Source organism: Oreochromis niloticus, linkage group LG3 (genome assembly GCF_001858045.2).
Source record: "Oreochromis niloticus isolate F11D_XX linkage group LG3, O_niloticus_UMD_NMBU, whole genome shotgun sequence".
Classification (NCBI taxonomy): domain Eukaryota; kingdom Metazoa; phylum Chordata; class Actinopteri; order Cichliformes; family Cichlidae; genus Oreochromis; species Oreochromis niloticus.
This window is the reverse complement of record NC_031967.2, coordinates 49,922,220-49,936,883: the sequence shown is the minus strand read 5'-3', so window position 1 is coordinate 49,936,883 and position 14,664 is coordinate 49,922,220. Positions and strand designations below refer to the sequence as shown.

The following is a 14,664-nucleotide window of genomic DNA, read 5'->3' as shown; positions in this document are numbered from 1 at the left end:
CATCTTGGCAGCTGCACGCTTGACTTTTCTCAGTTCATGGGCAGTTATTTTGCGCCTTGGTTTGTCCACACGCTTCTTGCGACCCTGTTGACTATTTTGAATGAAACGCTTGATTGTTCGATGATCACGCTTCAGAAGCTTTGCAATTTTAAGACTGCTGCATCCCTCTGCAAGATATCTCACTATTTTTGACTTTTCTGAGCCTGTCAAGTCCTTCTTTTGACCCATTTTGCCAAAGGAAAGGAAGTTGCCTAATAATTATGCACACCTGATATAGGGTGTTGATGTCATTAGACCACACCCCTTCTCATTACAGAGATGCAGATCACCTAATATGCTTAATTGGTAGTAGGCTTTCGAGCCTATACAGCTTGGAGTAAGACAACATGCATGAAGAGGATGATGTGGACAAAATACTCATTTGCCTAATAATTCTGTACTCACTGTATAGGATGTGTTGTCATTGATCATGTCAATTGGGTGTAACAAAATGAAGGGGTGTTTCTTTTGTTTAAAATTGTTTATTTCCTTTAAAATAACCTCATGAGTCAGATTTTGGGAAGAGATTGACTTTTCAAGCCGTTTAGCTGGGTGAATGAGTTTCGTAAGTGGAAGATTGATTTTACTTCTTTTTCTTTGTCTATACTGTGTTATTTAGTCTACCCTGTTTTCTCAATGGAAGAGGTTAATGAGGTTCCGATGTGAGTGGAATTCTATATAAAGCAGGTGAGATATGAAACTGCCAGGTTTTGATGTTTCGTGAAATATTTGTTGAAAGGCGACGCCAGAAAACAAAGGACAATTAAAAGAAACTTGAACAGTCTGCAGATGCTGTCTTCCTTTCACTTTCCATGCTGCTTATGTTATGCTACCTCACAGGCTTTGTTTTTGAAATCAGTTTTCAACATCTCTTCCCGTAGTACATGGAATACAAACACAAAACAAAGTTGAGGCTGGCTTGACACAAGTGCGAAGAACCCACTGGATTTTTTGGTAGCCTGTCTTTGGGTCTTCTGGCATAGGTGGCATTGCTGTTCCCTTCACCAATTTTTTTTTTTTTAAATTAAATTATTTATATATTTTTTTAAATACAAAACTAGGCAAATTTAAAAATGTAAATTATAGCTGACTGATACGAGAAATTTTCAAATACAATTTCTCTTTTGTTCCAGACATACTATTAACTACCTGCAACCAACTTCAACATGGTCAAATGTCACCTGAAACTGACATAAAATGTTAGTTTTACTTGCCCAGATTATGCTTGTTTCCTTGGTATCAACTTTATGCAGCTAGTTAAAAGATATGCTAGGGTGAATGCTGCAAAAACTGCAGAGCAATTTTCCTGCTCACTTTAATTGCCAAAATTTAGATTTTGTAGCTAAATACATGTTTTAAAAAATGGAATGGGGTTTTAGTGTAGAGATTGAAACAAAACAATGTTACGGTCATGATTTGCTGTGTGGCAGGCAGGATTGGACTCTAAAGCAGGACTCTCAGAGACGGGAGGTTAACCTTAAAGCACAGCTTTTATTGCTGGATAAAAAAAAAAAAAAAAAAAAAAAAAATCATAGAACTACAAACTGAAATCCAAACACTACGACAATAGAAAGCTACAGAACTAAACAGGGAGACAACTAGAAAAGTACAAGAAGCACAGAGGGAAAACACAGCATAAAGAGGGTGCAACGCAACAGAGGGCAAGGAAAACACAAGAAAATACACACTGGAGTAATCAGGGAATGGGAGACAAGAGGGAAACACAGCTGGGAGAAATCATCTTCTCTCTCCTTACAGATCACTAAAAGGAATGTCAGCTAAATAAGGTAAGATAAGATGGCCTTTATTAGTCCCACAGGTGGGAAATTTGTTTTGTTACAGCAAAAGTGCAAAGTTATGTAGCAGAAATTAGAAAACACTGGAATGCAATAAAATACAATAAAATAAAATAAAATACTATATACAATAGAAATCAAGGAGATTGTCCAACCCATTCACTTGCTAGGATTGGCCCACATTTATTAGATATTCTTCTAATGTTTTTGTTTTAGTGTGTGTTTTTGGAATAAGGTGACTTGAGCTAAATGTGTGTAAAATTCCAAAAAATTCTTTATAAATTTTTTTCTTGATTGTCTGAGCATGGTTGTGTTATAGTGAAAATATTATGTTGTAATGGAAACGCATCAAATTTTCAAAATATGGATGTAATAACTAAATGTCATGTAGCCACACGATAATTCTTGTTTATGGTTATGTAAGTAAATGTGAAATCACTTCACAAATTTGGTAAGCATCAGAATTTCTTGTTTGACAAAATTTGAATTATTGCAGTCCCTGATTTGTTTGATAACATGCACTTATAGTATGAATTTGCCAATCCTAAGTTAACTCATTTTCAGAAAGATTTTCAGAAAACTTGACCACAAAGCTTGGACACTGCTAGCACGGGGCACCCACACAAACGCAAAGCAGGAGATGAAGCATCGCTGAATATGTTTCCAAACCAACTTCCTTCCAAGCCAAAGACTAGAAAATATGGTGAAGCATATCTTCCCTTTGGCTTCACCTGCACAAGTGCCAAGGTAGGTCTCCCTTGCAGAATTGGTTTTCCCTTCGTCGGGAGCAGCGCTGGGCTCTCCAAATCACGGACAAACAGTATCCCACATTCTTGATTTTTAGTTCACAAACACTTCTTGTAATGACTACTTCTGACATTTTGGAGATGTTAGCTCTTTATACAGTAAAGTTACAGTGGGATACAAATAATATCAGGCTGATCCTGCCAGGATTGGTACCCCCATTTCAAATCACAGGCAAACAGCATCCCGCAGTTGTTTATGTTTTTAAACCCATTTTGCACAGAGAGACATTTTTTTGAAAATTGTATTGATAGCAATGTTGAATATTATTACACAGGAAAAAAAAAAAAAAACAACTACATGTAAAATAATTACACTGTGACGCCTCTGCCTTTCTAAATGGAGGGACAGCGCGTATGTCATGGCTACTGGACGGACTCACGCGCAGACAGTTCTTTCTTTGTGAACAAAAGGAGATTATTTATTTACAACAGTGATCACCTCAGTGCTATATACATGTACAGTGAGTTGGAAGGGGGGGGTCCAGGGCTCCAGGGAGAGAAGGGGGGTAATCCACACACACGCTTCCTCTTCCACACAGTCACCCCCACAGCTCCTCCGCACACACGCACTCCTCTTCAGCCGCACTCGCTCCAAAACTCCACACACGCTGCCACACCCAGGCAGGTCCCATGATTTGGTCCAGAAGAGGGATATCTACACACAGAATTCAACGTTAGTTTCACAGCAAAACACATAGAGGGATTTCTTTTGATAATGCCGAGAGCACGAACTCAGGAGGTTCAACGTTCCAGCGGTGAGCTGCTCTGTGCCACTGCCTTAAATAGCAGCTGGGGAAATCAGCCAGATCAACAGCAGGTGGAGACAATCACACAGGTGCGTGGGCCAAGAGCGAGAGCCCGTAACGAGCTCCACCCAGGCAGAGAGGAGGAGGAGAGACAAAGAAAACAAAAAACAAAAAAGAACAACAACAAAACCTGTAGCCAGCGTGAGCCAACCAGAGAGACACGGGGACCGTGACAGTGTAAAACCTGAAGATCGAGACAAAATACTGTTAATCTGACTATCTGCCAATTCATCTTATGTAAACAATAATGTGGCGCACAGCATGACGTGAAAAAAGGCACATACCTTTGACGTTGCGTGACGAACTCTGTATTGCTCGTCCACACGTAAACGCAAAAAAGGAGTTTTAAAAATCTCTGTTTTCGGTGAATCGAAACACCGTTTACGTGTGGACGACACAGCTGCGTTTTCAAAAATACTCATGTAGGGGCGGATGTAGCGTAAAAGAGTTATTAGTTTATTTCCTTACTACCTGTAATTTATTGCAGATTACTTGTATTTGCTTAATTGTTTACTAAATGTTTGAGGTGTGAAATAAACCGCAATGGAGCAAAATATGGGTGTGTGTGGTTGGAGGATGTGTTCGTGCGCGCGGGGGGACATTTTTCTTGTAAAACAAAGGGGGGCCCAGCAAAAAAAGTTTGGGAACCACTGACTTAGTAGATGCAGCTATGGTATCATTTAGAAAATCCTTTGGGACATATTTCTCAATTCATTGCATTCACAAAATTTTCAGAAAACCTCATCTCTGACTCACCAAGATTCGAACTTGTTCAATATGATTAGTAGATGCATCTATGATATTAAACTTCATATTAAAGATGCACTACTGAAGCAGTTTTTGCCATTGCTGCTAATTGAGAATGTGTGATTTACCAACAAATCAAAAGTTGCAATTGTTTCATACAAGAAAGCAGCCCAGCCCAGCAGCAGAAAAATGAGAGAAAAACTATGAAAAAAATCATGTAAAAATGATCAAGAAAGTGGAAGAAAAAAATGCAAGAGATTAGACGCAAAATACAAGAAAAAAAGAGCAGTGATTACAGACATCACTCAAAGCTGCAGAGAAATGTAACAGAGAGAAGTCAGAGAAGAAATAAAGTAAGAAATAATACATAGTTTATGACTTTTACTTGTTGAAAGTCACATCCATCAGAGTAGAGGAGCCCCTCACTTATAACTATTCCTGCCACTACCACAGTGGTGGCTCATACTGAAATCTTTATAAATTAAAAGCTGAAGCTGTTTTACTTTATAAGTTTCTCCTAATAATATTACATAAAAAGTATAAGAAAAGAGTCACACATGAAATGCATCATGGTAATATAATAAAAATGCATATTACATCATCTAAAATTACTACTTAAATTTAATACATTTGCACTGAAATACATTAAATGAGTAAAAGAAAACAAAATTCCTGCAAAATTACCTTTTACAACCCATTTAACACTTCATCGAGGCCTGACTGTGCTACTGATCAAAAGCTTTTTATTAAAGTTCTGCTGTGTTGACAGTTAACTGGTTGTAGAATATTAATAACCAAGTCTGAAGGTACATGTAGACATTTAGAGACATGTATTGAGTTTTTACAGCATGTCTTCAAAGTTTTATTTAGTAGCTGCAGCATATTAAAAGCAAACCACACATGAAGACAACAAACAGAAGAAACACCCTACTAGACACAGAAAAAAATGGTCATATGGTTTAAAAAAGAAAGTTGTATCTTAGTTCATGAATATTAGCGTAAACACACAAACAACCAAAAAAACAGCAAAGGAAGTGGAAGACCTTAAATACTTCGAGCTTTATTGTTGTCTCATTGTCACAGCCAAGACAACATCAAGACAGCATGATGGTCACAGCTTTCTGGAGCACAATCTGTAAGTAGTGTATTATTCTGTAGTCCTCATAAATTGTCTTTCACAAGTAAGGCATGACAGTTTGCAAACTATGTTGCTGTTTTTCATTCACTGGCTAGTTTTAAGTTTTTGAAATTATTCTACTTCCACCATTCTTCTTTCGGCATAATGCAAAGTTAATGTCTTTTTTATTTATTTATTGGACATTTTTGCAAGTTATATGATCAATGAGATGATGTCAAACATTTAAACGCAAGACTTGCAATGCAATATGTGCAATGTGTGTCCCAATAAGTTATCAATAAGTAATCAACTGGTGTAAATTTTAACCTGTAAGTTACTATTAGTTCATCCTATCAAATTCATTTGGGCCTTCTTCTTGTTTGTCTTTGATTTGCATACAATTCTATGGTCTATAATGAGGACACAGAGAATGATTGCTGTAAATTTTAACTTGCACATTTGTTTAGAAACTTTTTTGGGAAAAATCATCACTTTTTTGAAAAATGAGGCAAAAACTATTGAAGAAAGGAGCCTGAAATGTTCCCTGTGATTTTTTATCATTGTAATTTACCAGGATTTGGATTTTAGAACAGACACTTAAAAAAAAACCCTCTGAGTACTAGCAAGTAAAAAAAAATGTGGAAAGAAAGCCAGCACTCCTGCAGATGCCCAGATTTGACTAACTAAAATGTCACAAATGTCAAAGGTTCGTGGCAATTTCTGATGGTTTACAGCTGAATTTCACAAAAAGGCAAACAAAAACATTTCAAATGCTTTTTTTAAGATAAATGCAAAATGACAAAAATGCTATTTTTTATTAACCATAAAAACAAAAACGTAAATACAGATTTTATTTTAAATGTTTGATCATTTTCAGATGATACTCTAATTATAACTGAGAAAATTTATTTGTTAAACATTTTTTAAAATTTTACTCTACCTGCTGTTTTAAGACCTACTGCCCTCAAGCAGTCATATAATTCAAGTAAAATTTATAATATTGTAAGAGGCATTAAAATCAACAATATATGTTTTTACTTTTTATTAGCCTATGCGCAAATATGGGACTTTAGTAGCATCTGAATGCTAGACTTTTCTTTTAGTTTTAGATTTACTTTAGGTTCTTAACATTTGTTCATGTAAGATCTACAGCACTGAATTGTGAAGTGTAAAATAATAGATATCCAAAAGTCTCATAGTAAAAACTATCAGCTAAAATAATATTTCAAGAAAATAAAATAAGATATGCTAAACCGTTTATTGTTTATATATTTTTTTACATTTATTTTTTGTGAATTCATGAACCAAAAGTACTAGACAACACCCCTCTTGTTCGTTTATAAGAGCAAGAACCGTGTTAGCCTCAGATTAAGATTGAATAAAAAGGGAGCTCCTTCCACACAGCACAATACTAATAAGAAAATTACAAAATTGTTTCAGAACTTGAAGTGAAAACATACTGAGTATAGCCAGACTATGACAGCATCACCAGGTAACCATAGTTTAATGTGCAGTGCATGTACAGCATATGTATGGTGCTCTATCACTCTCCAAAGTAGATTATAAAAATGAGTGTATATTTATATATATCGTTATAGAATCAACATTATACAAAACTATCCTTGCTGTTTTTTTTAAGGGTCGATGCTGCTGGTTGCATATGTTGTATCTGGTAAGTAGTAGTCAACTTAACGTTAATCTTAACAAAAAATCACACACACACATTTCTTTCACACTCTTTTGATGGGCTTTGCTTAACCTTGTTCTTTTTTCCCTAATGTCTGCATTAAACTGAATTTTACATTTATGACATGCTTTCTTCTCAGATTCAGCATTTCACATCCTTCCATCGAGGCTGCAGCTCTTTGAATATGAGTCAGTCTATTTTACTTGTAGTGGGTTTAATATTTCAGCGGAATGGAAAGTAAGGAACGTTGAGCAAATCGTTTCGAAATGTTCCACTAACACTACGATGAAGACCTGCACGATCGACTATGCTTTTGTATCAGACAGTGGAGAATACTGGTGTGAGAGTGGAGCGGAGAGAAGCAACACCATCAATATCACTGTGTCAAGTATGTTTTCTCAGAGTTAAAATCTGAAATAAGAAAATTATACAATCCAGCTTTTATAAAGTCAGAAGAAGAAAAAAAAAACCTTTCTACACATTTTTCAGCTGGTTCTGTGATACTGGAGAGTCCCGTCCATCCTGTGATGGAGGGAGAAGTTGTGAATCTGTACTGTAGAAACAAGACGACTTCCTCCAATTTTACAGCTTATTTTTACAAAGATAACTTACTCATTGGCACAAGCTTTGAAGGAGAGGTGAAAATCCAAAATGTTTCCAAGTCTGACAAAGGATTTTACAAATGCAAAATACATGGAGTTGGAGAATCACCAGAGAGCTGGCTAGCTATCAAAAGTAAGCACAGCACAAAGGATATATGTCGTCATTTTGTTTTATTGTATATTTTGTATATGGTGTATGCATACAATTCGTAATGTAACACTAATGGAAACATTCTTGGTTCCAAATTGGATACCAACCAATGTGAATCAGGATTTGTGTGCTAATCAGGATGCATGTGGGCATTTTTGATGTACTGTAGGGATAAAAAAAAGTGATTTTGAAAGGCTGAAAATTCTGTGATTAACTTTAATATGTGCAAACATATTTTTGGTCACATACAGGTAGTGCTTTGACTCTAGGAGCTGCTAATGTTGGCACTGAAGGTAAACCCTCAACTCTTGTTGATCTCGATTCTTATTAATATACGAATTATTGTCTTATATGTCAAAATATACAGTTAGGGTGATACATTTGACAGAGCTTCTGTAATCTTTCATCTGTTAAATGAAACCATCAAGATGTGATTATCATGCAGATTTTCAGTTGGGCAGAAGGTATTTTTGATAACATGTTGATGTCAATGATCTATTTCAGCTGTTACTGTTATGCTAGAGAGTCCTACACATCCTGTGATGGAGGGAGAGGCTGTAACTTTGTGCTGCAGAAAAAGAATGTCCGCCAGTCTCCCAGCTGTCTTCTATAAAGATGGCATCTTCATTGGGACCAGTTCTACAGGAAACATGACCATCCACAGAGTTTACAAGTCTCACAAAGGGCTCTACAAGTGCAGGATATCTGGAGTTGGAGAATCCCCTGAAAACTGGTTGTCAGTCAGAGGTGAGACATAAACATATTTCAAAATAAAAGCCTCAAGTTTGTTACATATAAAAGTGTATAAGAATAGATGAATTAGTTGTTCTAGGATTTAAAATGTATCTTAATAAATATGGGTCAAATTTTAACAAGATCAAACAAGAAATTTGCAACACTTATACAGCAGTTTAAAAAAATGTTCAATGTTGTTTATTTTTATGTCACTTTAACAAAAGTAATCAAACTTTAGGATGCAAGGATTAAATTTAGGGTATTTTTGACTCTATCAAGGAGAATTTAAGGATTAAGGGACACATTTTGGCAACCAAGAATGTTTCCAGTAACTATGTTGCCTCAACTTTGAGGGGCTGCCACAGGTTTACACTGTTTGATTTATTTACCGTATTTTCTGCACTCTAAGGTGCATTTAGAATCCTTCACAAAAATCGCCAATAATCCAGTGTCCCTTATGTATGAATTCTGGTTGTGCTCACTGACCTCGATTTTATGTGTTACACGGCACTCAAAAATCTCTCAAAAAATGGATTGTCGGAGCACCATACCATACCATAGTCCAGTGGTTCCCAAACTTTTTTTGCCAGGCCCCCCTTTTTTACAAGAAAAATGTTCGCCCCCCCCCACAAACACATCCTCCAAACACACACACCCATATTTTGTTTACAAACTCCATTGCGGTTTATTTCACACCTCAAACATTTAGTAAACAATTAAGCAAATACAAGTAAACGGCAATAAATTACAGGTAGTAATAAAATATACTACCAACTCTTTTACGCTACGTCCACACCTACACGGGTATTTTTGAAAATGCAGCTGTTTCTATGCGTTTGGGCTTTTCGTCCACACGTAAACGGCGTTGCGATTCACCGAAAACAGAGATTATTTAAAACTCCTTTTTTGCGTTTACGTGTGGACGAGGAATACAGAGTTCGTCAGGCAACGTCAAAGGTATGTGCCTCTTTTCACGTCACGCTGTGCGCCACGTTAATGTTTACATGAGATGATTGCAGAATGGCAGATAGAGACAAAATACTGTTACTGTTAATCTGACTATCTTCAGGTTTTACACGCTTACATATACACACGCAGTTACTGTCCCTCCATTTAGAAAGGCAGAGGCGTCATGGTGTAATTATTTTACGTGTAGTTGTTTTTTTTCCTGTGTAATAATATTCAACATTGCTGTCAATACATTTTTCAAAAAATGCCTCTCTGTGTAAAATGGGTTTAAACACAAAAACAGCTGTGGGATACTGTTTGTCCGTGATTTGAACCGGGGGAACAAATTACGGCAGGATCAGCCTGATATTATTTGTATCCCACTGTAACTTTACTGCATAAAGAGCTAACATGTCCAAAATGCCAGGAGTAGTTAGTCATTATAAGAAGTGTTTGTGAACTAAAAATCAAGAATGTGGGATCCTGTTTGTCCGTGATTTGGAGAGCCCAGCGCGTGCTCCTGACGCAGGGAAACTAATTTTGCAGGGGAGACCTACCTCGGCACTTGTGCAGGTGAAGCCAAAGGGAAGATATGCTTAACCCTATTTTCCTGTCTTTGGCTTGGAAGGAAGTTGGTTTGGAAACATATTCAGCGATGCTTCATCTCCTGCTTTGCGTTTGTGTGCGAGCCCCGTCAAAAACCTGTCCACAGTGTCCAAGCGCTCTTTTTTTTTTTTTTTTCTTTTCATACCGCGCCCCCCCCTGCAATGGCTCTGGGCGGGCCCCACACTTTGGGAACCTCTGCCATAATCCATAGTCAGGAGCCTTGCAGAGTAATCTGGGTCCAAAACTCCGTCTCATTCAGGTCCCAAAGTCAAACAAACACTGCAGCAATGCTGAGAGTTAAAAACTGTCTAAATTCTTTCATCCTTAATAAAATGATCAGCGTTGCTGCTTTACCAGGTGTAATAATTAAGTTTAACATCCAGGCATCCATGAAAACAGAATGTATTAAATTTAACAGAGTTAGAAGTTAGCAGGAAGTTAGCTCGCTAGTTTCCACCTAAACATGACATACCGTTTTCCGTTACATTACTCAATGAGAGTAACGTATTCTGAATACTTTGGATTACTTAATATATTATCATGCTGTTTACAACTACATGAATGTACTATTGCTGTGTGATTTATTGCTATTACTGAAGGCTATTCTACGGTGGCCCTGAGAGGCAAAGCACGTACAAACTCCAAAGCACATGCAAACTCCAAAACACATGCAAAATCCAAAACACTTGCAAACTCCAAAACACTTGCAAACTCCAAAACACTTGCAAAATCCAAAACACTTGCAAACTCCAAAACACTTGCAAACTCCAAAACACTTGCAAACTCCAAAACACTTGCAAACTCCAAAACACATGCAAAATCCAAAACACTTGCAAACTCCAAAACACTTGCAAAATCCAAAACACTTGCAAACTCCAAAACACTTGCAAACTCCAAAACACTTGCAAACTCCAAAACACTTGCAAAATCCAAAACACATGCAAACTCCAAAACACTTGCAAATTCCAAAACACAACGGAAGTGCTCCAGGACGCTAGGGGCAGTGTTGAGCTTTTGTTACCTAGTAACTACACAAGCCAGGAAGTACCAATGACCGGATTTGGGCTCTATCCCAATTCAGGGTCTGCAGCCTTAAAGGCCACATTTTAAGGACGATTATGTCACAGCGACACGACGAAGGCTGTCCCAATTCAAAGGCTGCTCCAAATGCGGCCCTCAAATGCGTCCTTAATTTCCCTGAATTTTAAGGATGGGTCGGTGTAGCCTTCATGGCCCAACATATCCCAGATTTCATAGCGCGGCCGTGGTGTGGATAATTTTGCCGAAAAAAACGGCGGAAGCGGAGCCGCCAAAGAGTAAACTTTCAGAAGTAAGTACTGAATATTATGTCACTTATTTATGCGCAAATGTTTTTATAATGAAGAACATTAAAACATTACTGTTGGCCACATGTCAGCAAAGTTAAGTGACATTAGCGATGTTTGTACTAACTTGGTTTTAAAGCCTTTACTTCAAAATATACGCCGTTCAATAGTTGACTTCAATCTTACAGAGAATGTGATGATTTTATGGATAATTAAAGTCAGTCATATATCCACAAACACAACAAGCTGAAAGTCAGTGATGCTGCTCGGTTTGCAGTCCTGAATATGACGGCACAAGCAGGATTCACTGCACTGTTAATGTTAGCTATGTTATATTGCTGCCTCTGTTCGGTGGTGTCGAGCCAAACGGACTTTAACGTGTGTTTGAACGAGCTGACGGTTCACTCGTTAAGCTGAAAGAAAGATGCTTTAATCACAGGAGTCACACATGTGTCCACTGGACCATCTGGGAACTCTTCTTGTTCAGCACTCGTAATAACACAAACACTAAATCCTCCTTCTCTTGTGCTGTTTTGTAGCAGTGTATACACCTGAGACTGTCACCTGTCTGTCTGTCCTGCACTCTCTCTCTGTTTCTTTCTCTCTGATTGTGGAATAAAAGTATGAACATGTATTTATAAGTTACACTTGTGTTTGAATCCTGCAGCTTATCACACATTTGATTTCCATGTGTGACAACTGCAAGTGTCCAGAGTGAGGACAGACTGAGGGACCCACTGCTGCACATCATCTGTGAGGCTTTGCACCCCTGATGATCCACCAGGACAAACTCAGCAGTGTGTGAGGAAGAGGAGGAGGAAGAGCCAGCAGCAGCTGACAGATGGAGAGAATAGACAGACTGTTCCCTGTTTGTGAAGGACTGCTAAGAAAGTTTAACATAACTAATTGTCTGTCCTGAATCAGTCTTATTAGGTAATGTTCAAATAATGTTATCATCCCAGTGTTTTCAGTGTGGGAGAAAGTACTCAGGGCCTTCAAGTTACACACTATGAAAGGCAGCAACAAGTTTAATATTCAGAAACCTAAAGTATGTATCAGCAGCAGAATGGAGCTAAAAATAAATGTTTGTTTCAGTTCTATGAAGCTTTGAGTATTTTGGATTAGTAGCACTGCTGTGTTTGTTGCATCATATTGCTGTAACTGTTTATATGCTTTATATATTCTGAGGTAAGTTGATCTATAGTGTTACATCATATTCTATAAGGATGTTATGTGTTTGTAGACTTTCTGCCCAGTTTGACCCATTTAGCAGAAGTCAGCCTGTTTAAGGCTCTGATATCTATTCTGTATGACTTAAAGCAGTTATGACATGCTCTGATTTTCTCACCCAATAAAGGAATATTTAATATATCAGTCTACTCTTCATTTTATCAGAAACAGTTATCACAGTTTGTACATTTTCTTTTTATAAATATATGTAAGCAATGAGCCAAATTTAGCAATGCCAACATACTGAAGGAACAACATTTGTCTCTTATATATGATACACCTATATATGCACTGTCAAAGATACTTCTCTTTGAGTGAAGATTTAAGGTGATAAGACATAGATAACTGCAACTTGAATCTGTACTGAGGCTCAGTATTTGACACAGAGTTCATGTTCACTGCTGTAATAGCTAATAATGATTAATATAATAACTATAATATTGGCCATATTATATTTACATTACCAAAGTGATATGACTTTAGTCTCATGAACAACATTAGCTAATTGTTATTTACTAACTAATCTTAAATGACTGTTCATTACAGAAATGAAGCTCAAAAATCATGTTTTACAGTCCTGTGGTCTCAGCCTCAGATACTTATCAAATCACACAAAGCTCTTGTAGAAACAAACAAACAAATGAACAAAATATGTTCTCCTTCATTTCTGTCAAACAAAGTTGTATGACACGTTTCCAGCGGTTAGTATCATGGTTGCTAGGCAACCTGGGAAGCGCGACGGAGACTAGACCGTCCCATACAGACAAACTTGCCGTTTATTTTGCAAATTGAGCTCAACACTGCCCCTAGCGTCCTGGAGCACTTCCGTTGTGATTTGGAGTTTGCATGTGTTTTGGAGTTTGCAAGTGTTTTGGATTTTGCAAGTGTTTTGGAGTTTGCATGTGTTTTGGATTTTGCAAGTGTTTTGGAGTTTGCATGTGTTTTGGAGTTTGCAAGTGTTTTGGATTTTGCAAGTGTTTTGGAGTTTGCAAGTGTTTTGGATTTTGCAAGTGTTTTGGATTTTGCATGTGTTTTGGAGTTTGCATGTGCTTTGGAGTTTGCATGTGCTTTGGAGTTTGTACGTGCTTTGCCTCTCAGGGCCACCGTACTATTCGCCATACCAATACCAACTAGAATTTTAAATCTTAATATAAAATGAGTAACAGTAGGTTGGACATTATGTAAGGCTGCTATTTTTGCAGCGATCTCGTATAGAAAACTATTCTGCGCGTATATAAAACAGGTCTGCGGCTCTGAACCGTAGTAAAAGGACCTCTGGCTAATGCGTTGGCTTCCGTGTTGGGCTCGTAACCGAAAACTAGCTTTACTTTGTTGTCTGGGTCAACTTTGCTGCTCCAACGGAACTTATTGTTTTGGAGGAAAACACGAACACAGTGTACCGTCGAGTCTTAATAGCTTACTTACAACTGGGCTACACTCCCCATGAGGCTACATTCTTTAGGGCTATGCCTGTAAAACTCTGCCTATTGCCTTCATATTAAATAATCTTTTGAACAATAATAAATATTTCGTCACATCATTATGCAGGCCGCTAGGAGAGATTGAGACACAGGCATTACAGCCGTGTAAATCCCTTTATTTCAACAAAGTAACTGTATTCTGAATACCACCTTTTTAAACGGTAACTGTAACGGAATACAGTTACTCATATTTTGTATTTTAAATACGTAACGCCGGTACATGTATTCCGTTACTCCCCAACACTGGTGCTACGTGATCGCTAGCGACACAGCTATGTTAGCATAACATAAACACAGTGAAGCTGTGTTTATGTTATTTTTTCCACTCGATAAAGGTTAACGGGAGAGATCCCGATGGTTATGGACAAATGCAGTCGCATGGCAGGATGCTGTAAATAGATCAAACTTCAGGCAGGAGAGCAACTGAGATAATCCATCCACAATACGAGGTTAGTCATTAATATACTGCAACAACATGGGAATAGGGCAGCTGCGAGAGAATTCATGAATCAATTGTATGGAAGTGGAGGAAGCAAGAAGAATGTGTTGAGTAAAGTTTGACTTATTTGACTATTTTGTTTCGCGTAA

The 14,664-nt window shown here is 37.5% G+C and overlaps 1 long non-coding RNA gene across 1 annotated transcript; it reads left to right on the top strand.

The window, feature by feature from the left end:
- Positions 1 to 11,045: 11,045 nt before the first annotated feature.
- Positions 11,046 to 12,070, top strand: LOC112846504 (uncharacterized). The gene is made up of 2 exons (XR_003219513.1): positions 11,046 to 11,370; positions 12,033 to 12,070. It is a non-coding gene; the product is annotated as an uncharacterized LOC112846504 (long non-coding RNA).
- The last annotated feature ends 2,594 nt before the right edge of the window (positions 12,071 to 14,664 follow it).